Source organism: Saccopteryx bilineata, chromosome 1, assembly GCF_036850765.1.
Source record: "Saccopteryx bilineata isolate mSacBil1 chromosome 1, mSacBil1_pri_phased_curated, whole genome shotgun sequence".
Classification (NCBI taxonomy): Eukaryota; Metazoa; Chordata; class Mammalia; order Chiroptera; family Emballonuridae; genus Saccopteryx; species Saccopteryx bilineata.
Window position 1 is genome coordinate 210,167,276 of NC_089490.1, and position 25,028 is coordinate 210,192,303.

General features: G+C 42.1%; 1 non-coding gene across 1 annotated transcript; it reads right to left on the reverse strand.

Annotated features, from left to right (window-relative positions):
- Positions 1-876: 876 nt before the first annotated feature.
- LOC136321697 (U6 spliceosomal RNA) lies at positions 877-981 on the reverse strand. The gene has a single exon (XR_010728826.1). It is a non-coding gene; the product is annotated as a U6 spliceosomal RNA (small nuclear RNA).
- Positions 982-25,028: the final 24,047 nt, after the last annotated feature.

Consider the following 25,028-nt stretch of genomic DNA (forward strand, 5'->3'; position numbering starts at 1 on the left):
AAAGAAGCAGGAAATTTTACATATAGAGTTGAACTAAGTGCTCCTAAATTGCAATTGTGTTGGGAAGCCACTCCACTATCAGCACATGATGATAATGAAACCTGCATCAAGAACAGTGACTGTCTAATGCAGGGGTCCCCAAACTTTTTACACAGGGGGCCAGTTCACTGTCCCTCAGACCATTGGAGGGCCAGACTATAAAAAAACTATGAACAAAATCCCTATGCACACTGCACATATCTTATTTTAAAGTAAAAAAACAAAATGGGAACAAATATAATATTTAAAATAAAGAACAAGTAAACTTAAATCAACAAACTGACCAGTATTTCATGGGAACTATGGGCCTGCTTTTGGCTAATGAGATGGTGAATGTCTGGTTCCATATTTGTCACTGCTAGCCGTAACAAGTGATATGACGCGCTTTTGGAGCCATGATGCATGCGTCCTGCGTCACCGGAAGTAGTACTGTATGTGAGCAATGCCGCGCAGGATGCATTGCTCCTCTCACTGACCACCAATGAAAGAGGTGTCCCTTCCGGAAGTGCGGCGGGGGCCGGATAAATGGCCTCAGGGGTCTGCATGCGGCCCACGGGCCATAGTTTGGGGACCCCTGGTCTAATGTTTGACCCTGGCATATCAGCGCTATTTGCTGGAAATGCCAATTTGTGTGTCTGTTTCTCCATTATAAAAAATTGAATTGGCCTTAAAACATTCTGACCTGTGTGCAAAAAGTTTGTATTCAATTTCACTGAAACTTTGGGTAGGCAGAAGCTAGTCACATGAAGGTAAATAATAAAATAAAAGGCTGTTAAGAGGAAAGAGTTGTATGTAGTACATTAATATATTTTTAAAAACTCAACAGTAAACCATTGAAAAAATATACACAGACACACAAGATGGGCATATTTGGGCGCAGGGGCCATCCTAATCATCTCTGTATCGTTCCAATTTTAGTATATGTGCTGCCGAAGCAAGCACAATGGGCATATTTGGTATTAAAAAAAGAAATATTTTAAAATAATTATGAATTTGTGTTTGTTGTAGATTGTACTGTTGAAAAGTACTGGGTTTTTGTTGTTGTTTTTTTTTTTTGCTTTTGCATGCATGTGTGTTTATGTGTATGTTTGCATGTTTGGGGTTTTTTTTCCCCTTTAACAGACAATCTATGTTCAGTGGTCTTGGACTACTGCTTTCCCCCCTTTTTTAAAAAAATGGAATTTGTTGGAGGAACATTGGTTGATAAGATTGTATATGTTTCAAAGATGTGCAGTTTAATGATACATATTTGTGTATTGCCTTGTATGCCCACCATGCACAGTTAGATTTTCTTCCATTGCCTTCTTTTCACCCCCTTTACCCTTTACTGCACCCACCCACATCCCTCTGGTAGTCACTGTACTATTGTCTGTGTCTATGGGTTTTTGTTTTAATTGTTTGTTCATTTGTTGTTTTAGTTTTATATCCTGCATATGAGTGAAATCATATGGCTCTTGGCATGATGTTCTCAAGATCCACCCATGCTGTTGCAGGTGTCAGGATGTCAGTAGTATTCCACTGTATTCCACTGTATGTATGTACCACATCTTCCTATCTTTTTTGCCCTGAAATGTCATTTTATTAAATTATTGATTTCTTTTTGCAAAGATAAACATTTTAATGAACAAGAAAAAACAAACAAAAAACATGTGGCAAATTCAGAGACCTGAAGATAGTTTGAAGTGGTTATAATAGTATGCATACCTGAAAATGTGTGAAAGTATTTTTAAATATTTATACATACATGTAAAACATAATTGTCATTAATTTACATTATTTATAAAAGAGTGTTAGACATTTTATCACTTACAAGTGCTAGTTGAAAAATGATGTATTCATTTAGTCAACAAATATTTATGCCTACAATATGTCAGACACTGTTCTATGCAAATATGATCAGTACTTGAGAACAAGTAGCATGAACACACAGATGAGGAAATGAGAAAAAAGAAGGCTGAGAGATAAAGTATAGAATTTTAGTAATCCAAGTGAAAAACAATGAAGGTTAGAATCAAATCATTAACTTAAAAAATGGAGGAATAAGAACTGAATACTACGTGGCTGTGAAAAAGAAGGAAATCTTACCATTTGCGAGAGCATGGATGGAACTGGAGATTATGCTAAGTGAAATAAGCCATGCAGAGAAAGACCAATATCATATGATCTCACTTGTATGTGGAATCTAATGAACACAGTGAACTGAGGAACAGAATAGAGGCAGAGGTAGAGCCACAGGGAGCAGAGGACAGCTGTCAGAGGGTAGGGGAGTGAGGGGATGGGATCAGAGAAGGTGAAGGGATTAGTGAGATTATATATATATACATAACACATAGATACAGATAATAAAACAGCAAATCCCAGGGGGAAGGGGGGAGGGAGATGAAGGGGGTATAAATAGGGACATGGTGGTGGGGGTGAGGGTGTTATATTCAGTGGGACACTTGAACCCCTATGAACACAATAAATTAAAATTAATAAAAATTAAAAAAAAATTGATTTGCCCGGACATGTGGTGACACAGTGAATAGGTTGTTTATTTGGGATGCTGAGGACCCAGTTTTGAAATCCCAAGGTCAATAGGTTGACTGCAGGGTCATCCAGCTTGAATGTGAGATTATAGACATGACCCCCTGGTTGCTAGCTTGCAGTACAAGGTTGCTGGCTTAAGCCCAAGGTCGCTGGCTTGAGCAAGTAGTCACTCGGTCTGCTGTAGCTTCCTGGTCAAGGCACATATGAGAAAGCAATCAATAAACAAAGTACCACAACTATGAGTTGATACTTATCTCTCTCCCTTCCAGTTTATCTGTGTCTGTCTGTTTGCTTGCCTGTCCATCCATCTGTCTGTCCATCTGTCTATCTCTCTCTCTGAAAAAAGAATTAAAGAGATATTTGAGATATGGACTCACTTTGATTCTTGACTCACGATTTAGGAGAGAATGCTGTCAGGACAAGTTTTGGGGTCTGGATTGAGGAACAAGGTGCAATTTATATTTATCTTTTAAAATAAAATCAGTAATAATAAATATACTTAACCTAGCACTGATTAATTCCAACAGAGTCAAGAACTGTGTTCAATGTTCACTTGGTCCTCACTACAGCTTTTTTGAGTTAATAAAATTTTTTGAGTTAATTTCCTTTGTACACATGAAGAAAGTAAGGCTCAATGTTTTACTTTAAGTTACCAAGCCAAGAAAAGAAAACCAATGCAAAGTTTTACCATGCAATCTAGCAATCATACCTCTAGATACATACCCAATTGATTTGAAAACTTATATTTACAAAAAACCTGCACATAAACTTTATATCAGCTTTACTCATAATTGCCCCAAACCAAAAGCAACCAAGATATCCTTGAATAGGTGAATGGATAAACAAACTAAAGTTTATTTATACAATTGAATAATATTCAGTGATAAAAAGGAATGAACCATCAAGCCAAACAATCAAAGACGATTCTTTTTGTTTTAATTTTTAAAATTAATTTTAGTGAGAAAGGAAGGGAGAGAGAGAGAGACAGGTGCATCAATCCGTTCCTGTATGTGCCCTGACCAGGGATCAAACCAGCAACTTCTCTGCTTTGGGATGACACTCCAACCAATTGAACTATCTCTCCAGGTTAGGATGATTCTTAATTGCTGTGCAAGAGAAGCCAATCTAATAAGGCCACTGTAAAGCCAGTAGCCATGGCCACAATCACAGCTGCCTGGCCCATGCAGGTTCGCATTACATTCAGATAGACGGTAATAAAACAATGGAGCCAAGAACCCAGTGGGCAAGTAAAAACGCATACTGGGCTCCAAAACCCACTCATTCAGTGCTCACAAAACTACTGACTTATCCGAGTTTCCTAGAATCAAAGGTTTCTAGCTCACTAGCCTTATTCACCTCTGTTCCCCATCTCCTTCTCTGCACAAATTCTGCACAAACAGGCTTCTCCTTCAACACTCCACCATCTTGGCTGCTTCTCCTGACCTCTTCCACATGGCCTTTCTCTGCTCTCCTCTTTAATGCTAATCTCAGGAACCCAGAGAGAGCAAGCTCCCTGTCTGCCCCATTTTATAGTGTAGAAATCCAAACCTTTAATCCAATATACAAACAAGGAAGTCTCTGATACAAAGTCACTTATCTGAGGCATGATGGGATTCCTCATTAGACTGAACCATCCCACATCATGCAATCAGTCAAGGATATGAGGAAAAGCTTAATGATGCAGCCTGCTTACAGCCTGTCCCCCACACCCAATGCAAGCTATAAGTGAGCAAACATATATCATATTTACAAACTTATTTGACCAACATTCCACCCCTTTTGCTTGCTTCATAATCTAAAGCAGTGGTCCCCAACCCCCGCGCCACGGACCGGTACAGGTCCATGGGCCATTTGGTACCAGTCTGCAGAGAAAGAATAAATAATTACATTATTTCCGTTTTACTTATATTTAAGTCTGAACGATGTTTTATTTTTTAAAAATGACCAGCCTGACCTGTGGTGGCGCAGTGAGATAAAGCGTCGACCTGGAACCCTGAGATTGCCGGTTCGAAACCTTGGGCTTGCCTGGTCAAGGCACATATGGGAGTTGATGCTTCCTGCTCCTCCCCCTTCTCTCTCTCTCTCTCTCTCTCTCTCCCCTCTCTCTAAAAATCAATAAATAAAATATTTTTAAAAAATAAAAAATGACCAGATTCCCTCTGTTACATTCGTCTAAGACTCACTCTTGACACTTGTCTTAGTCACGTGATACATTTATCCATCCCACCCTAAAGGCCGGTCTGTGAAAATATTTTCTGACATTAAACCGGTCTGTGGCCCAAAAAAGGTTGGGGACCACTGATCTAAAGCACAGGTATTCCTGCACAAGGAAATTAGGCACATTACATAAATTACAATAGCATGACAAATCATACAATTTCAACAATTACAAAGATACACTTCACCAGTCTCTGCGCACTTTGCAAAAAGTGCAAAATGTCCTCAGCCTTCTCTCTAACCATAGGAAAAGATTCCCGGGGCAGGGGAGTGCTTTCAGCAAAGCCGTCCCCCACCCTCATCAGGGTATTTCACATTGTCCAAACTCCATAAGTCCATCCAACAAAGGAGCCAGTGCCCACTCCGGTCATAGTCCAGAAAATCAGTCCACCCACCTGGGGCCTCCTCAGTCACTGCCCTCATTTCTGCTGTCCTGGCAGGTCTTACACTGTCCCAAAGAGGAGTATGTGGCAATGGCAGTCAGCATTTCCATCTCTGCTCCAGAAAGCATGATGGCATTCGCCCCTATGTCCCAAAATCGCAGACCTACCAGGGACATAGTAAGAACTCCTTGCTGCTGGGCTCTCAACTTCTGGAGACTGAGGATTGCAACTCCAGACAGATTCTCCTCATCCTCCAAAGAGGAACTGAAAACACCAGCTTGTGCTGCCAGGCTTAAGCTCTGGGATGCTGCCGCCTTCTGCTCTGTGGGCCTTGCAGCTCCAGCCCTGGCCTCTTGCCACTACTGGCTCTCTACAATGTCCAGTGCAATCTCCATTTCACAAACCTGGTTGGCCTCCTCCAGTGCTTGCTTCAGCTCCAGGGTCAACATCTCTTTCTCCCACATTTGCTCCAGCTCCTTCCATTGCTCAGTGTGCAGGTCCCGAGCAGCCTCTTCCACAGAGCTCTCAGTTTCCTCACACATGGCTGTAAAAGTTAGCTAGCCTACGGTCCTCAAAAGGACAGCCATGGGGAACCATAACAGCAGCCAATCCACTACTCCACCGTTCAAGGTGGTGGTGGCTCCATACCGAAATGTATTGAATTCTGCCACAGATTACACCAAATGTAAAGCCAATAGCCAGCCACCATCACAGCTGCCTGGCCAGTGCAGGTTCACATTTGATTTGAACAGTTGGTAATGAAACAATGGAGCCAAGAATTGGTGGGCCATTACCTTTAATCCTATCTTACACCTGGTGGGCAAGTAAAAACACACACTGGGCTCCAAAACCCACTCATCAGTGCTCACAAAGCTATTGACTTATCCGGATTTCCTAGAATCAAAGGTTTCTAGCTCACTAGGTTTATTCACCTCTGTTCCCCATCTCCTTCTCTCTGCACAAACTCTGCACAAACTGGCTTCTCCTTCAACACTCCACCATTTTGGCTGCTTCTCCTGACCTCTTCCACAAGGCCTTTCTCTGCTCTCCTCTTTAATACTAATCTCAGGAACCCAGAGAGAGCAAGCTCCCTGTCTGCCCCATTTTATAGTGTAGAAATCCAAACCTTTAATCCAATATACAAACAAGGAAGTCTCTGATACAAAGTCACTTATCTGAGAGGCATAATGGAATTCCTCATGAGAGCGCACCACCCACATCATGCAATCAGTCAAGGGTGTGGGGAAAAACTTAGTTTTAAAACTAAGCCTTAGGGTATAATGACCTTACCTGCTAACAGCCTGTCTCACACACACAATGCAAACTATAAGCAAGCAAACATATATATCATATTTACAAACTTATTTAACCAACACTGAGCGACGGGCTTCCACGTGGGCAGTGCCATCTTTAACAAAGTGAGCGTAATATATTTTATCTGCCCAACAGCCACATATTGTATGATTTCAGTTATATAATATTCTATAAAAGACAAAGCTATAGAGATAGTTAACAGATCTGTGGTTGCCAGCAGTTCTGCAGTGACCCCTCAGTGAGGTATTTTTTTCTGAATGGTTTCACTTGAAAATTTTTAATATTTTGCTCTGTCTCAAGCCCCCTTAACTCACTTACAAGGTTACACTTTTTTTCCACATTCTCTAACTCTAGGTGTTAACAATAAATACATAAGCCATTTAATAGACACTTAAGCATGATGGACAACACAGACATAATATCAGTTACTACTTCCTGTTTCCTTTCTTCAATTCTCCCACCCTTGACTCCTCTGTGAACGAGTCGCATGCCCGGTGTGCTTCTCCTGGGCATGGCCATGGCTTAATGCAGGTAGATTTCAGTGCTCAGGGCTCCTCCCTGGTTACAACTCAGCTGTGTCTACAAGCTGAATGCTCTTGGAGGGGTTACTTCATTTCTGCAAAATAGAGAATGTGATAGTACTTACTTGATTTTTTAACAAAGAATAAATAATATTTTTGCAACATTTGGAACTGTAAGTGCTCAACATATATATTAACTATTACCAAAAACCATCAATTCCAAACCCCACACTTTATCACATTTAAGTTCTCTAAAATCAAGACATATTTTATACTGGCTGGCATCTTAGATTCAAAGGCATGTGTTATTATCATCTGTTGGTCAAATAACTTTTTAAATATGATATATATGTTTGCTCACTTGTGGTTTGTATTGGGTGTGGGGGACAGACAGTAAGCAGGCTGGATCGTTGTAGCCTAAGGTTTAGTTTTAAGACTAAGCTTTTCCCCACACCCTTGACTGATTGTATGATCTGGGTGGTGCACTCTCATGAGGAATCCAATTATGCCTCAGATAAGTGACTTTGTATCAGAGACTTCCTTATTTGTACATTGGATTAAGGGTTTTTGGTTTTCTACACTATAAAGTGGGACAGACCAGGAGCTTGCTCACACAGTTTCTGCTATCATGATTGCAGGGGCTTCTTCCCTGATCCCTTGCCCTTCATGGGAAAAGCTGGTTTTCTGCTTTTCCCTTGTCTTCTTCTGTGGTTTGCCTGTCTTGGTGAGACACCAATAAATAGGATGGCCCACCATTCTCCGACTCCGCCATTTCTTTACTGTCTGTCTCAATCCAATGGGAACCTGCATGTGAATGGCCATGATGGCGGCTCCTGGCCTTACATCATCTGAACACTGTTGTTCTATTTTTTTTTTTAGATTTTATTTATTCATTTTAGGAGAGAGAGAGAGAAGAGGGAGGAGCAGGAACCATCAATTCCCATATGAGCCTTAACCAGGCAAGCCCAGGGTTTCGAACCGGTGACCTCAGCATTCCAGGTCGATGCTTTATCCACTGCGCCACCGCAGGTCAGGCTGTTCTTCTATTTTTTCTACATATGAGAGAAACCATATGAATGGGGGAGAGTTGTATATGCAAGCCAGTATCTGACTCAGTTTTAATGTTTTCTTCTCTATCTGTGCTCTGCCTTTCCTAAGATTAGAAAGGCATTAGATGAGAAATGTATTCCCCACAAATCAATGTTTTCTCACTGAACACTCACAACATTTCAATAAGGTCAGATATTTTTACAACCTTGTTTCTTAGGCATAAACTAAGTGTCAGGCAGGTCAACTAATGTGGCCATGGTCACCCGCTGAATAAATTACCCAACCAGCAGCATTCAAACCCAATTAGTCTGTAAAGCACTTGCTAATTCCACCATACCTCTCCATTCTGCAGCATTTCATAATATTGTAACAAAAGAGCCACCCTGGGGAAATTATAAGCATAAATGTCAATTAGAACAAAACCCATTAAAAGATTTCCATATTACGTTTACAAAACAGAAACCTACTAATTTCTATTAAATTGAGCTTATTTGTTTTCTTGTTGAAAATGATTGGGATGCTTTATGCTTCAGGAGCTATAAATATTAACAGAATTAAAGCTTTAAATAGGAGTTTTATGTGAGTGCTCTGAAAAGCTATTCTATCAGGTTCTTAGGCTAGGCGGGATTTTTATTTTATTAAAGCCTTGTTAAATTAAAATTTATTGGGAGTATTGATTATACCTGTTATTTTGAGCATTCATATGTTGTAAGATTCAATATCTCAGTTTACTGCATTTTCTATGTATTTAAAACAGTAAAGGTGGGGAGATACTATTATAATTTTTAATAGCTATAAATATACTGCAATACACTTTCTATTTATCTTTTTAACTCCTCAAAGTCATGTTTTGCGATAATTTAAATGAGGACTTGCCTAAGTTGTTTATCTCTAATGATTAAACTGTATTACCAAATAAATAGGATAAAAGAATTACAGATGGTATCTTTTAACCTGCTCAAGCCACCAATTTGTTTTAAGCACCTTGCTAGTATCATTCACATGTTTTATTCATGTGTATGTATTAATGTGAGGGCCTAAAACCTTTTCATTATCTTTATTTTGTTAACCTCTGTAAAGCCAGTAGCCAAGGCCACCATCACAGCCGCCTGGCCTGTGCAGGTTTGCATTAGATTCAGATAGACAGTAATGAAACGATGGAGCCAAGAACTGGTGGGCTTGAATCCTAGCTTGCACCCCGAGGGCAAGTAAAAACACACACTGGGCTCCAAAATCCACTCATTCAGTGCTCACAAAGCTATTGACTTATCCGAGTTTCCTAGAATCAAAAGTTTCTAGCTCATTAACCTTATTCACCTCTGTTCCCCATCTCTTTTTCCCTGCACAAACTCTGCACAAACTGGCTTCTCCTTCAACACTCCGCCATCTTGACTGCTTCTCCTGGCCTCCTCCACATGGCCTCTCTCTGCTTTCCTTTCTCTGCTCTCTCCTCTAATGCTAATCTCAGGAACCCAGAGAGCAAGCTCCCGGTCTGCCCCACTTTATAGTGCAGGAGTCAAAACCTTTAATCTAATATACAAATAAGGAAGTCTCTGATACAAAGTCACTTATCTGAGGCATAATGGGATTCCTCATGATGTGCACCACCCCACATCATGCAATTAGTCAAGAGTGTGAGGAAAGCTTAGTCTTAAAACTAAGCCTTAGGCTATAATGACCTGGCCAGTTTACAGCCTGTCCCCCGCACCCAATACAAACTATATGTGAGCGAACATATATATCATATTTAAAAACTCATTTGACCAACAACCTCGTTAAAATCAGCACCACAACAATATTTGACTTGGCTGTTTGTTTCCAAAACAAAAATTTCCATTTTTTCAGAATCCCAGATCTAGCTTTCCACCAGTGAGTCCATGTTAGTAAAATGTATATTTCATTTGCTTATTTTCATACATGATGATCATCAAATGTAATGAGATGAAATGTTCCAGATAGAGCTAAAATTAGGGATAACAGATTAGAAAAGGAAATGAACACAGAGTCTTTTTTTTTTTTTACAGGGACAGAGAGAGAGTCAGAGGGATAGACAAGGACAGACAGACAAGAACAGAGAGAGATGAGAAGATGAGAAGCATCAATCATCAGTTTTTGTTGCAACACCTTAGTTGTTCATTGATTGCTTTCTCATATGTGCCTTGACTGCAGACCTTCAGCAGAATGAGTAACTCCTTGCTTGAGCCAGTGACCTTGAGTCCAAGCTGGTGAGCTTTTTGCTCAAGCCAGATGAACCCGCGCTCAAGCTGGTGACCTCGGGGTCTTAAACCTGGGTCCTCCGCATCCCAGTTTGACGCTCTATCCACTGTGCCACTGCCTGATCAGGTGAGTCTAATTTTTATGGAAGAAAAATACCTCAGTCTTAAAATTTTGGAGAACCCTGAATGGACTAAGAAAATGCCTAACTAATTATCTAATGACAGAGTCATTTCTTGTTATAACCAAAAAGCATCTGGTTCATGGAGAAAACAAATGTGTATGTTAAATCCCAGCCATAATGTTAGTACCGTGTAAATGTCCTTGGTAGTTTATTAAGGTCTTTATACTGGTTATGAAACACTTGTACAACATTTCAGAGAGACAGTCATTTTGATGGAAGCTGTTTTCCTGATTCAAGTTATTCTGCATTAGTAAAGAAAAAATAGAATGTAATAAATTAGCTAAATTTAAAATCTATGAAACAAGGTTACGTGAATGTAAAGCCAGTAGCCACGGCCATCATCACAGCTGCCTGGCCCATGCAGGTTCACATTTGATTCGAACAGACGGTAATGAAACAACAGAGCCAAGAACTGGTGGGCCATTACCTTTAATCCTAGCTTGCACCCGGCGGGCAAGAAATACACACAGTGGGAAAACACTGCCCTTTCCATTTAGGGCTCCAAAGCGACTGACTTATCCAAGTTTCCTAGAATCAAAGTTTTCTACCTCATCAGCCTTATTCATCTCTGTTCTCCATCTCCTTCTCTCTGCATAAACTGGCTTCTCCTTCAGCACCCCGCCATCTTGGCTGCTTCTCCTCTCCTCCACGTGACCTTCCCCTGCTCTCCTCTCTAATGCTAATCTCAGCAACTGAGAGAGAGCAAGCTCTTGGTCTGCCCCACTTTATAGTATAGAAATCAAAACCTTTAATCCAGGGGTCCCCAAACTTTTTACATAGGGGGCCAGTTCACTGTTTTCAGACTGTTGGAGGGCTGGCCTATAAAAAAAACTATGAACAAATCCCTATGCACACTGCACATATCTTATTTTAAAGTAAAAAAACAAAATGGGAACAAATATAATATTTAAAATAAAGAACAAGTAAACTTAAATCAACCAACTGACCAGTATTTCAATGGGAACTATGGGCCTGCTTTTGGCTAATGAAATGGTGAATGTCCGGTTCCATATTTGTCACTGCTAGCTGTAACAAGTGATATGACGTGCTTCCGGAGCCGTGATGCATAAGTCCTGCGTCACCAGAAGTAGTACTGTACGTGAGCAACACCGCGCTTTGCGGCGCCGCCACATACAGTACTCCAGGAGCACAGGATGCATCCTGTGCTCCTCTCACTGACCATCAATGAAAGAGGTGTCCCTTTCAAAAGTGTGGCGGGGGCCAGATAAATGGTCTCAGGGGGCCGCATGTGGCCCACAGGCCATAGTTTAGGGACCTCTGCTTTAATCCAATATACAAACAAGGAAGTCTCTGATACAAATTCACTTATCTGAGGCATAATGAGATTCCTCATGAGAGTGCACCACCCCACATCAAAAAGGGTTGGAAAGGCTTAAAACTAAGCCATAAGCTATAAAGATCCTGCCTGCTTACAGCCTGTCCCCCAAACACAATGCAAACTATAAGCGAGCAAACATAGATATCATATTTATAAACTTATTTGATTAACAGTGCATCTATATTTATATAAAGAGAAAGGTTACTGGAGAAGTGTATCATTTATGCATAGCATGATAAATACATTGTCTCGGTGCCTTGAAATAGCTATTCTTAGGAACTATAAACTGGAACTTGCTTAATCTGTAGTATCAAGGGGTTCAGCCTAATGGGGATATCAATTTGAGGGAAAGTGTTATTGCACTACAGTGTGAATGAGATGATGATGATGATAACAATAATGACGAGGACAATGATGGGAACATACAGCTACCAGGGAAATCAAAAAGGCCTTCAGGAAATAGGTGATGCTTAGGATTGGCCTTAAGATTTTTATTACATCAGAGACAAAGAAGGAGGATGGTGATATTGAAGAAACAATAAGATCAAGTATAGGGGGTATTTTATCAAATAGCAAACTAGGCTAATTAAGCTACCTTTCCACATTGAAATTCCAAACACAGGAAAAAAGTGTATAAAAGATATGCCATATATATGTATGTGTGTGTGTGCATCAGTGGGCAAGAGAACTTAGAGAAACCTGAGCAATGGAAAGCAGAAATGATTGGATCAATTCATTTTCCAGAAAAGCATAAAATACCCAAGCTGCCAGGAGAAGATGTAGAAATATGAATCAATCAAACCTTTAAAAATCTGCAAGGGTAGTAGTAACATTTCTGACCCTTAAAATGACACCAATCAAAACTCCCTCAAGATGAAATATTAGCTCACTTTTTTTTTTTACAAAAGAAATTTTAGGAAGAGATTTATTAAAAAGTAGGTTATATATGACTTACATGGGTATAGCTAACCCAAATTGTGCAGCCTCAAATATAGCTCTGAGGCTATATAGACATAATCACATACAGGTTGGGGGGGAAAGGAGGGGGTACATGATACAAAAGTTATTTACTGCTAAGCTTGCAACATTTATCTATAGGATCTATTAAAAGGGAAAACATTCCTACACATTAACTATAAGATAACACAGTAGTGACAAATGTTTTACATATCCAACACAGTAGCAGTAAATGTCATTTTACATATCAAAGACATTCCCAAATCTTTCAAGGTTTACGTTTATTCTTGTTGCCACACAGTTGAAAGTTTTAGGTTAGGATAAGGAAATTACTTTTGTTAAATGTTGGAGCTAGCTTATTGAAAACCTAGTAAGCTAGTCAGTCCCTGCTTGCTTTAGTTTACAAGTTTTATACCTATAAAGAATTTCAAAAGGGATGATTCTTAGAAAGCATATAAAATGTTACAGAATGCAGGATTTTCAAGCAAGGGGAGTGGGCACATAATCCCTTTGTCTAGAGGTATAAGTCTCTCGGGACTCCAGGAGGGGAGGAAAAGTTAGAATCAGTGTAGAATATCTCAACATTGTCTCCTAAAGGATCTTATTGAAGGGGAAGAGGAAGTTTTCAGGTAACTTTTATCTTCTTTGCTTTCTAGCAAGTGGCCTTAGTCCAGCGGTCATTTGCCTTTTTGGCTGAGAGAGCCAATGAGGGGCCACTGAGCTACTTCACCCGCAGGTGTTATAAAGTACCAAAAGCTACAGAATTAATATTAATATTTTGGGAGGCTTGAAGAACATTTTATTAATTTGGGTTAAGGTGTGCAGAGAAATTGTGAGAATAGTCTCTGCACTGTGTGATTGGCATAACCAGGATGGCCCTTGGCATTGTATTGTAAATGCAAAGGGGAGGAAAACATGGATCCCCAGACATTCCACCACGCCTGTGGGGGAAAGGGTGAATGGCTAGCCAGGTACAGGGAGAGAGAAGCCAAAATAAACCTTTTCTCATAGCAATGAGCGATTTGTGGGCATTTGTCCCCACCAAAACTACCTCTCCTATGTAAATGCATGTGGTTAACACGTATGACTCTGGACAGAGAGATAGCAGATGAATACTAGATAATATAGGAATGCCTTTTAATATGTAAAGAGACATCTTTCTACCATTGTGTTGGCTTGTAAATTTTGCTTTCCCCAAAATGATGTATGGCTTGCAAATTGAACATGGTCCTATCATGTTAAAGGACATATGACTATAACCAATAGTGGTAAGAGGCTCCTAATTACAATTTTTGCTTCTGTACTTCCCACTTACAAAACTATAAAAACTAAGTAGAACAAAGGGCCGGCACACTCTCCTTCAGATTTCTGTCGGAGTTCCCGCCATTTGGCCAAGCTAGACAATAAACCTTTGGTGTGTAACCGACAGACCTTGTTCATGTCTTCAATGTTTTGGGTCCCTCCGGATTAGATTTAACACCATGAATGCCACATATTTTAAAATGTAATTTTGTGAGAGCCATACAACGACCCATGTACATTATTAAGCATTATCCAATAAAAGTTTGGTATTGTCCCGGAGGACAGCTGGGATTAGCTCCAGCCACCTGCAACCATGAACATGAGCAGTAGGAAATGAATGGATTGGAATACATGAGAATTGTTGGGCAGATAAAATATATTATGCTCACTTTGTTAAAGATAGCACTGCCCACATGGAAGCCTGTCGCCCAGGTAATATTAATGTGTGTTGGGGTGGGCTGTGGGCAGGCAGAATCCTTGTAGCCTGGGGCTTAGTTTTAGGACTAAGCTTTTCCCACCCTTTTTGATGTGGGGTGGTACAATCCCATCATGCCTCAGATAAGTGACTTTGTATTAGAGACTTCCCTATTTTGTATATTGGATTAAAGGTTTTGATTTCTGCAGTATAAAGTGGGACAGACTGGGACCTTGCTCTCTCCTGGTTCCTGAGACTCACATTAGAGGAGAGAGCAGAGAAAAGCCACGTGGAGGAGGCCAGGAGAAGCAGCCAAGATGGCGGAGTGTTGAGTGAGAAGCCAGTTTGTGCAGAGTTTGTGCAGGGAGAAGGAAGGAGATGGGGAACAGAAGTGAGTAAGTCTGGTGAGCTAGAAACCTTTTATTCTAGCAACCATCACAGCCACCTGACCCATGCAGGTTCGCATTGGATTCAGACAGTCGGTAATGAAACAATGGAGCCAAGAACTGGTGAGCCATCATCTTTAATCCTAGCTTGCACCTGGTGGGCAAGTAAAAACACACACTAGGCTCTAAAACCTACTCATTCAGCTACTGACTTATCCAAGTTTCCTACAATCAAAGGTTTCTAGCTCACCAGACCTATTCATCTCTGTTCCCATCTCCTTCCTTCTCCCTGCACAAACTCTGCACAAACTAGCTTCTCACTCAACACTCCACCATCTTGGCTGCTTCTCCTGGCCTCCTCCACGTGGCCTTTCTCTGCTCTCTGCTCTCTAATGCTAATCTCAGGAACCAAGAGAGAGCAAGCTCCCGGTCTGCCCCACTTTATAGTGTAGAAACCAAAACCTTTAATCCAATATACAAACAAGAAAGTCTCTGATACAAAGTCACCCATCTGAAGCATAATGGGATTCCTCATGAGAGTGCACTGTGACATTCGAATAAAAACTATAAAATACATTAATAGGCTTGAGAAAATAACTTAAAAGGAACTAGTCCAGTAAGTACAGCACATTCCCGGAATAGATGAGACCAGACTCCCAGGATGAATAAGACAGATGAGTCCTAGAGATAGGGAAGTCGTTAGACTCCCAGGATGACTAGGAGCTGATGAGTCCTTGAGATAAGGAAGTCGTAAAAACTCCTAAGATAGTTAATGTGACCACATCCTAGGGGATAGATAGGGACATTTCCAGCTGGGGGCTTTCAACTGCATAACTGGTTACTAAGGCACATGACTAAAAATTTAATTTGGAGAAGCCAATTGCTAAACGCCAAATCCGCTTCTGTATGAACTGCTTGCTTGCTACGCTATAAAAACCCCTAGACTGTAGGCGCTAGGTGTGGCTCTTGTTACTACCACTTGAGTCCACCCCTGCGCAGGTTTTATTTTCCTTTGTTTTGTTCTCTATTTCTTTTGGCCATAAAGATTTGTCTTAAACTCTCCAAACGTCTCCAGTGTCTGTTTTACCTGGCGAGTGCTACATTTTATGGGGGCTCGCCCGGGATTGCCCATTACGGGTATCTTGACTGGGGACAGGCGGAACAGCTGTTTGAGCTGGTGAGTATTTTGTTGTAGAATTTCTTGGTTTTGTATTCTGGCTCCGGAGCACTTACAGTCTGTGGTGGCAGACAGGACGCTGTCAGTGACCCGCCCAGACACTCGGGCCAAAGGGCAGGACGCTGCCGGCCGAGGTTTCTGTTTCTGTCTGAAATCGATCGATCGTTTCAAAGTAGTGAGCTCACTCGCGCTGCGCCGCGCTGCTGTCTGGTTGTCTGTTTAGCCTGAATGACTGTGTGGGAAATTTTGTGTATTGCCCTCCTGGGATTTGCTGCACTGTTGTGTTTGGTGTTAATTTGTTTGCCAGTACAGTGTGATCAGCGCTCATCTATTTGGATTACCCTGCTTATAGGGTGGGGAATCCTGTGTGTTGTCTTTGTAGGACTAGAAGCATACCTGGCTGAGAAGAACAAGCACCGCGAGATGGGACAGCAAGAATCTACTCTTAAATCCCCTCTTGATTGCATTTTAAGTAACTTCTCTGATTTTCAGAAGAGAGCTCAGGGTTATGGGGGACCTCCACCCGATCGAGAAACTCTCCGGACCCTAAGCCAAGTAGAGTGGCCATCTCTTAAGGTTGGATGGCCATCTGAAGGAACCTTTGATCTGCCCATAGTTTTTGCAGTAAGAGCCATTATATATCAGGTACCTCACCCAGACCAATATGTGTATATAGATGTTTGGATAGATATAGCTACAGACAAACCTGGGTACATTAAGAGGTGCATAAAAGCAAATCAAAAGGTTAAGAGAGCTATTTGTGTGAGCGCTGCAGACATTAAGCCTCGCCCTCCCTCCGCTCCACCTGCACCTGAAAAAGAGCCTCCCAAATCGTATCCGGTCCTTTCTGATGTTACTGAGGATATAGCAGACCCTGTAAATTATCCTCCTCCTTATCAGAAGCCCAGGGAGCCAGATTCAACTGTGCCCGAGAATGTCCAGAGTCCTCCCCACACCCGGGGGGGAACCCCTTATGCTCAACCTTCCTTTGCCGGAGGTGCCCCAATGTTACCTCTTAGGGAGGTGTTGCCCCCACTAGATGAAGGATCACATGCACCGTCCCGAATGATTTATATTCCTTTTTCTACTAGTGACATTTATAATTGGAAACATCAGACCCCGCCATTTTCAGAGAAACCTCAGGGGTTAATTTCTTTGCTTGAGACTGTTTTCAGGACCCATCAACCAACTTGGGATGATTGTCAGCAGCTTTTGCACACTTTGTTCACAACGGAAGAAAGAACCCGCATCAGCCAAGAAGCTGAAAAAGTATTTAGGGAAGAGGGGGGCACTGAAAGGGACCTAGAGAGGACTCTCCCCAGGAGCCCCCCCAGTTGGGATCCAAACAATGACAGGGATAGGGAATCGCTTACCCAATATCGCCAGGCTCTATTAAGGGGAATAAGGGCAGCTGCTAAGAAACCAACCAACTTTAGTAAGGTAGGTGAGGTAACTCAGGGGAGGGATGAGTCCCCTGCTGCATATTTAGAGCGGCTAATGGAGGCCTACCGGGTTTATACCCCTATTGATCCTGAGGCAGAGGAAAATCGCAAGCTAATAAACATAACCTTTGTCACTCAGGCAGCCCCAGACATTAGAAAGAAGCTCCAGAAAATAGAAGGATTTGAGGGAAAGAATAGGAGTGAATTATTAGAAATAGCACAGAGAGTCTTTGTCAATCGCGATGACCCTGAGTTAGGGAGAGCAGCTGTAAAACTACTCTTGGCACAGCAATCAAAAGGAAAAAAAGGGAAACAGCAGCCCTTTAAGGGAAAGAAGGGAACTTTCCCGCAGAAGCAACTAGATAGAGACCAGTGTGCTTATTGCAAAGAGAAAGGTCATTGGAAGAAGGATTGCCCTAAGCTACAAGCCGTAAATCAGGAACAAGGCTCACAAGTTTTGCTCCAATTAGATTGACGGGGCCAAGGCTCCATTTCCGTTGGCCCCCAGGAGCCTATGGTCACACTGTCAATTGAAGGGAAACCAACTACCTTTCTAGTTGACACGGGGGCCACTTATTCCGTCCTAAAGAGACCACTTGGGACATTACAAAAGGAATCCACAAAGGTAATAGGGGTCACTGGCAAAGCTGTCACATATCCTCGAGCCACTGCACGGATTACGGACCTGGCGCGAGGGACTATTACTCATTCATTCCTGATTATTCCAGACTGCCCTTACCCGCTGTTGGGACGAGATCTGTTGCAAAAATTTCAAGCAACAATAACCTTCAACCAGGAGAAGGATGCAGAAGGCAAGGTATTAGTGACTGTGCCAATATCAGAAGAATACCTGATTGCCTCCCTCCCGGAAGGTAAGAGCGGGTTTAAGGGCATCCCCGAGGAAGTAAAGCAGCAGGTTCCTGGAGTTTGGGCAGAGAACAATCCTCCGGGATTGGCAATACATCAGCCGCCTGTAGTAGTGCTGTTGCGGAGCGATGCTAGCCCAGTACGCATCAGACAGTATCCTGTGCCTGCTCGGGCTAAACAGGGTATAGCACAGCACTTGAGGCGCTTATTAGAAGCCGGGATTCTCCGGGAATGCCAATCTGCCTGGAACACTCCTTTGCTACCAGTACAAAAGCCTGGAACTCAAGACTATCGCCCAGTACAGGACCTGCGTGAAGTGAATGCTCGGGTAGAGACCATACATCCTACTGTGCCAAACCCCTATACCCTATTAAGTTCATTGCCACCGACTCATGTTTTCTATTCAGTATTAGATTTGAAAGATGCCTTCTTTTGCATTCCATTAGCAAAGCAAAGTCAGGAAATGTTTGCCTTTGAGTGGAATGATCCCGAGAATGGACTTTCAGGCCAATACACTTGGACCAGGCTCCCTCAGGGTTTTAAGAACTCCCCAACCATATTTAATGAGGCTTTGTGCAAAGACTTACAGGAGTTTCGAGCCGGCCACTCTTCAATTGTACTGCTGCAGTATGTGGACGATCTCCTTATCGCAGCCCCAAACCAGGAGAGTTGCCAGGAAGCTACGTTAGAACTACTCCAAGAATTGCAACGGATGGGCTATCGAGTATCTGCTAAGAAGGCCCAAATTGTCACCCAAACCGTGAGTTACTTGGGGTATGACTTGAGGGGAGGACAACGTAGTTTGTCTAGCCAAAGAATTCAGACCATATTACAGATTCCTGAGCCTGTAAGTAAAAGACAAGTACGAGAATTTTTAGGTGCTGTGGGATATTGCAGACTTTGGATACTGGGATTTGCAGAACTGGCCAAACCTTTGCATGAGTTAACACGGGGAAAAGAGGAACAATTTGTATGGACAAAGGAGGCACGAGAGTCTTTTTGAAAACTTAAGGAGGCCCTAGTTGCAGCCCCGGCATTAACCCTGCCAGACTTGTCTAAGTCTTTTCAACTATTTGTGACTGAGAAAAAGGGCATTGCTCTAGGGGTCCTCTGTCAAGAACTGGGACCTTGGAAGAGACCAATAGCCTATCTGTCCAGAAGACTAGATCCCGTGTCATCAGGATGGCCCAATTGTTTGAGAGCACTTGCTGCTACCTCCATCCTTGTTAAGGAGGCCAGTAAACTGACTCTGGGTCAAGACATTCAGGTCATTGGAGAGCACTATTTAGAACAAGTGCTGCGGGCTCCACCGGATAGGTGGATCTCGAACGCCCGACTAACACAGTATCAGGCACAGTTGCTGAACCCCCCCCCCGCAATACAATTTTTGAAAACAACGGCCTTGAATCCTGCTACATTGCTCCCGTTGCCAGACTCATCGGTGATCCATGACTGTAGACAAGTATTAGATACCATTACAGGAGCCAGACCAGATCTACGGGATCAGGCCTATGAGAAGGCAGATTTAACCCTGTTCACAGATGGAAGTAGCTATGTTCGGGATGGGCAAAGGTATGCTGGAACTGCAGTGACCACTCAAGATACTGTGTTATGGAAAAAGGCACTGCCTAAAGGCACATCTGCACAACGGGCTGAGCTTATCGGACTCACACAGGCCCTTAGAATTGCTGAAGGGAAAAGTGCCAACATCTATACAGACAGTAGATATGCCTTTGCCACTGCCCATGTACATGGCGCCATCTACCGGGAGCGTGGGTTGTTGACTACTGCAGGAAAAGAAATTAAAAATAAAAATGAAATTGTGGCTTTATTAGAAGCCATTTGGTTGCCTAAAAAGGTGGCAATAATACATTGCAAAGGACATCAAAAGGGGGATTCCCCTATAGTAAAAGGAAACCACTTTGCTGATCGAGCGGCACGGAATGCAGCAGAAGAGGAGGAACACGTTAACCAACTGCTACTCATCCCACCCCCTACTTTGCAAATAGAACCGAGGTATGAGCCAAAAGAAGAAGAGAAAGGTAAGCAACTAGGGGGTAAGAAAAGTAAACAGGGATGGATAGAATTACCAGACAACAGAATATACCTACCACAAGGAGTGTTAAGACAAATAATTCAAGAAATACATAGCAGCTCCCACTTAGGACAACAAAAACTAGAACATCTAGTAAGAAAATATTATGAGGGAGCAGAAATCAGAGATATCATACACTCTGTTGTGTCTAGGTGTCAGGCCTGTGCCAAAGTAAATGCTGTCAATAAGAAATTACCTCCTCTCATCAGGCACCGAGGAAAAGCTCCTGGAGAACTGTGGGAAGTAGACTTTACCGAAATGACTCCAGGGAAATTAGGCTACAAATATTTGCTTGTTCTAATAGACACCTTTACTGGATGGACTGAGGCTTTTCCTACAAAAGGAGAGACTGCTTCAACAGTTTGTAAAATACTTTTAAGAGAAATCATTCCACGATATGGCATTCCCATTGCTGTAGGGTCAGATAATGGACCTGCTTTTGTGTCCAAAATATCACAGGAATTGGCAAAAAGATTAGGGATCAATTGGAAATTACACTGCATTTATCGGCCTCAAAGTTCAGGGCAAGTCGAGAGGATGAATAGGACCCTTAAAGAGACTATAATTAAGTTAAGAGAGGAGACTGGCGAAAACTGGGTAGAGCTACTCCCTTTTGCATTATATAGGGTTCGAAATACACCTTATACAGGAAAATGGACTCCTTATGAGTTAATGTATGGGCAACCAACTCCTTTGGTTCCACAAATAACAAGGGAAGAAATTGAGGGTTCTAATCAAAGTTTTCTAAAGTCCTTACAGGCATTACAACTGATACGTGCAGAAGTACGGGCGCTTAGAGACCAGCAGAAGGACCAACTCAAAGGACTTCCACTGCCAACTCCACCGGAGCCAGGACAATGGGTATGGATTCTTAACCACCGTCGCGGGAACCTTGACGCTCGGTGGCAAGGACCGTTCCAGGTACTGTTCAGCACGCCCACGGCTGTGAGAATAGCTGAAAAACCTTACTGGATTCATCTATCACATGTAAAGTTAGCTCAAGAACCGAGCTTGAAGGAAGCAAAATGGAGAGTCGAAGCGGATCCCCACAATCCCTTAAAAGTGCGGTTCTTACCCGAATCGTAGCAATGGTTTTCTTTTGTATGTTGTTTAGTATTAAACCAGTACCTGCTTTCCAGGAAACCCTGAATCATCCAGAGAATTTATGGGTGGCTTTAGCACGCACCCTAAATGTCTCATCATTTTGCCTTGAACAGGATAGTCATACTCATTTCATGCTAGGAAAATGTCTACGCCCGGTATGTAAACCGGCAGCTGACATAAGGAATTTAACTTTCTTCTCCAGTATCCCTAATAAGACTGTAACTTATCTAGATTTAGCAAACTGGGGAAAAGCTTCTTATCAGTTGCCAAGCCATGCATTACGGATTCATACTCCCCATAGCATTATTGTACCCAATGATACTTGTGTTCTTTTTGTTAATTGTAGTAAAAATTGTAAGACAATCCCTGGTTATTTGCCCTGTAATAATACTATCAAATACCCTTCCATTTATGGCTATGTTACCCTGCCTACTGGATGGTTCTTTACCTGTAACTCTATGACGTATAATTATATTCCCCCTAATCTTACTGACACCACTTGTTGTTTATCTAGGATTGCTACTTTCTTACCTAACAAGAATGATTTGTTACTTCTTGAGCACAATACTACTCTTCGCAGCAGGCGTGCTGCCTCCCTCCCTGTAGGACCTGAATGTCATGATGAAGTACGATTATTGTCAGAAGCTGAAGGATATGCCATAATTTTAAGTGTTGTAGGGAATCTAGTATGGGGTGCTTACAATCATAGACAAATCCAGCATTTAGCTTGTAACTTAGCTAAAAGCATCAACGAAACGTCTCAAGCATTGACTCTTTTAAATAATGAACAGCAGCAATTACGTCAAGCTATTTTAGATAATCGGGCAGCTATTGATTATCTATTATTATTTCACCACCAGGGTTGTGAAAAGGTAAAAGGAATGTGTTGTTTTAATTTAACTGACAACAGCAATGAAATCCAGGATAAAATAGATAAAATAAAGCAATTAGCAGAGCATATTCAGCAAAATAATGACAATTTAGATTGGTTCACCTCTATATTCAAACTGTCACCTTGGCTAACTACATTGATAACTACACTAGCAGGACCATTGTTAATACTGTTGTTGGCCCTCATTATTGGACCCGTAATCCTTAACAAGTTATTTGCTTTTATCAAAGAAAGAATAGAAACAGTTAAAATAATGGTTTTATCTCAGCCGTACCAACGCCTCAGTACAGCTGACGAATCTTCGTTATAGTTAAGGATTTAACTAGGACAAAGAAGAGGAGGAAATGTGACATTCGAATAAAAACTATAAAATACATTAATAGGCTTGAGAAAATAACTTAAAAGGAACTAGTCCAGTAAGTACAGCACATTCTTGGAATAGATGAGACCAGACTCCCAGGATGAATAAGACAGATGAGTCCTAGAGATAGGGAAGTCGTTAGACTCCCAGGATGACTAGGAGCTGATGAGTCCTAGAGATAAGGAAGTCGTAAAAACTCCTAAGATAGTTAATGTGACCACATCCTAGGGGTTAGATAGGGACATTTCCAGCTGGGGGCTTTCAACTGCATAACTGGTTACTAAGGCACATGACTAAAAATTTAATTTGGAAGAGCCAATTGCTAAACGCCAAATCCGCTTCTGTATGAACTGCTTGCTTGCTACGCTATAAAAACCCCTAGACTGTAGGCGCTAGGTGTGGCTCTTGTTACTACCACTTGAGTCCACCCCTGCGCAGGTTTTATTTTCCTTTGTTTTGTTCTCTATTTCTTTTGGCCATAAAGATTTGTCTTAAACTCTCCAAACGTCTCCAGTGTCTGTTTTACCCGGCGAGTGCTACATGCACCACCCCACATCAAAAAGGGTGGGAAAGGCTTAGTCCCAAAACCAAGCCCCAGGCTACAAGGATCCTGCCTACCCATAGCCCGACCCCAACACACATTAATATAATCACATCCATCCCAAGGAAGAAGGGCAACCAATACCATCACCTGGGGGATGGGCTTCCACGTGGGCAGCACCATCTTTAACAAAGTGAGCATAATATATTTTATCTGCTCAACACTAACTTTTGCCCATTTAATCTCTTTCTCTGAGTTTTTTTCTTTTCAGAAAAGTGGGGTAAAGAGGCGTGACTCTTCCTTTTAAAATACTGTTATGCAATTCTTTGGCACCTTATCACATGGAAAGCACATGGGAGTGAAGAGCGGGGCCTCGAGAAGCATGTGAGAAAGAGGGGCAGCAGTAGTTGGGGAAGCACTGGAAAAAAACAGAGCAAACCTGGGAAACAACACCTGTTTACCCAACAATCCCCTGGGAGCACATGGGCGGGGCAAAGGGTGCCAGTGGCCCCTCAATACAAAACAGCCCACTATTAAAGGTCACAGGATATCAGATCAACACACAAAAATGAGTTGTATTTCTGTAGATGAGCAATTAACAAGCGGAAACTGAAACAGAAGTCCTAATACCACTTACATTCACTCAATAATGAAATATTTATATATAAATTAAACAATAAATATGAATCACTCATGTGATAAAAACTACACAACTCTTATGAAAGAAATCCAGAGATGTGTAGATGGAGGGGTATACTGCTTTGATAGATTGGAAGATTAAACATAATATGCATTTTCTACAAATTTATATATATACATGTTTAATACAATTCCTAAAAAAAATCACCGTATAGTGGCCTTGGCCTGTTAGCTCGGTGGTAGAGCATTGACGCAACATCTGGAAGTCCCAGGTTTGATTCCGTGTCAGGGCACATAGGAGAAGCAACCATCTGCTTTTCCCTTCTTCTCCTTCTCTCTTTCTCTCTCTCTTTTTCTCTCTCTCTCCCCTTCCCACAACCATGGCTTGATTGGTTCAAGCACATCAGTCCTGGGCGCTAAGGATGGCTCCAGGGACCCTCTGCCTCAGGTGCTAAAAATAGCTGGGTTGTGAGCATGGGCCCCAGATGGCCAGAGCATCAGCCCCAGATGGAGATCGCTGGGTGTATTCCCATCTGGGCACTTGCAGGAGTCTGTCTCTCTGTCTCCCCTCCTCTCACTTAAAAATAGATCACGGCATAGTTTTTTGTATATAGTTATAGACAGGATAATTCTCACCTTTATATGAAAAGCCAAAGGAATTAGAATAGCTAAAACAACTTTGCATTAGTTTTAGATATTTATTTGTGTGTGTGTGTGTGTGTGTGTGTGTGTGTGTGTGTGTCAGAGATGGAGACAGAGACACTGAATGGGACAGATAGGAACAGGCAGACAGGAAGGGCGAGCTGAGAAGCATCAGTTCTTTGTTGCGGCACCTCAGTTGTTCATCGATTGATTTCTCATATGTACCTTGACTGGGGGGCTCCAGCAGAGCAAGTAACCCCTTGCTCAAGCCAGCAACCTTGGGCTCAATCCAGCAACCTCGGGCTTCAAACCAGCACCTTTGGGCTCAAGCTGGCAACCCCGAGCTCAAGCTGGTGAGTCCACGCTCAAGCTGGCCACCTAGAGGTTTTGAGCCTGGGTCCTCTGTGTCCCAGTTCAA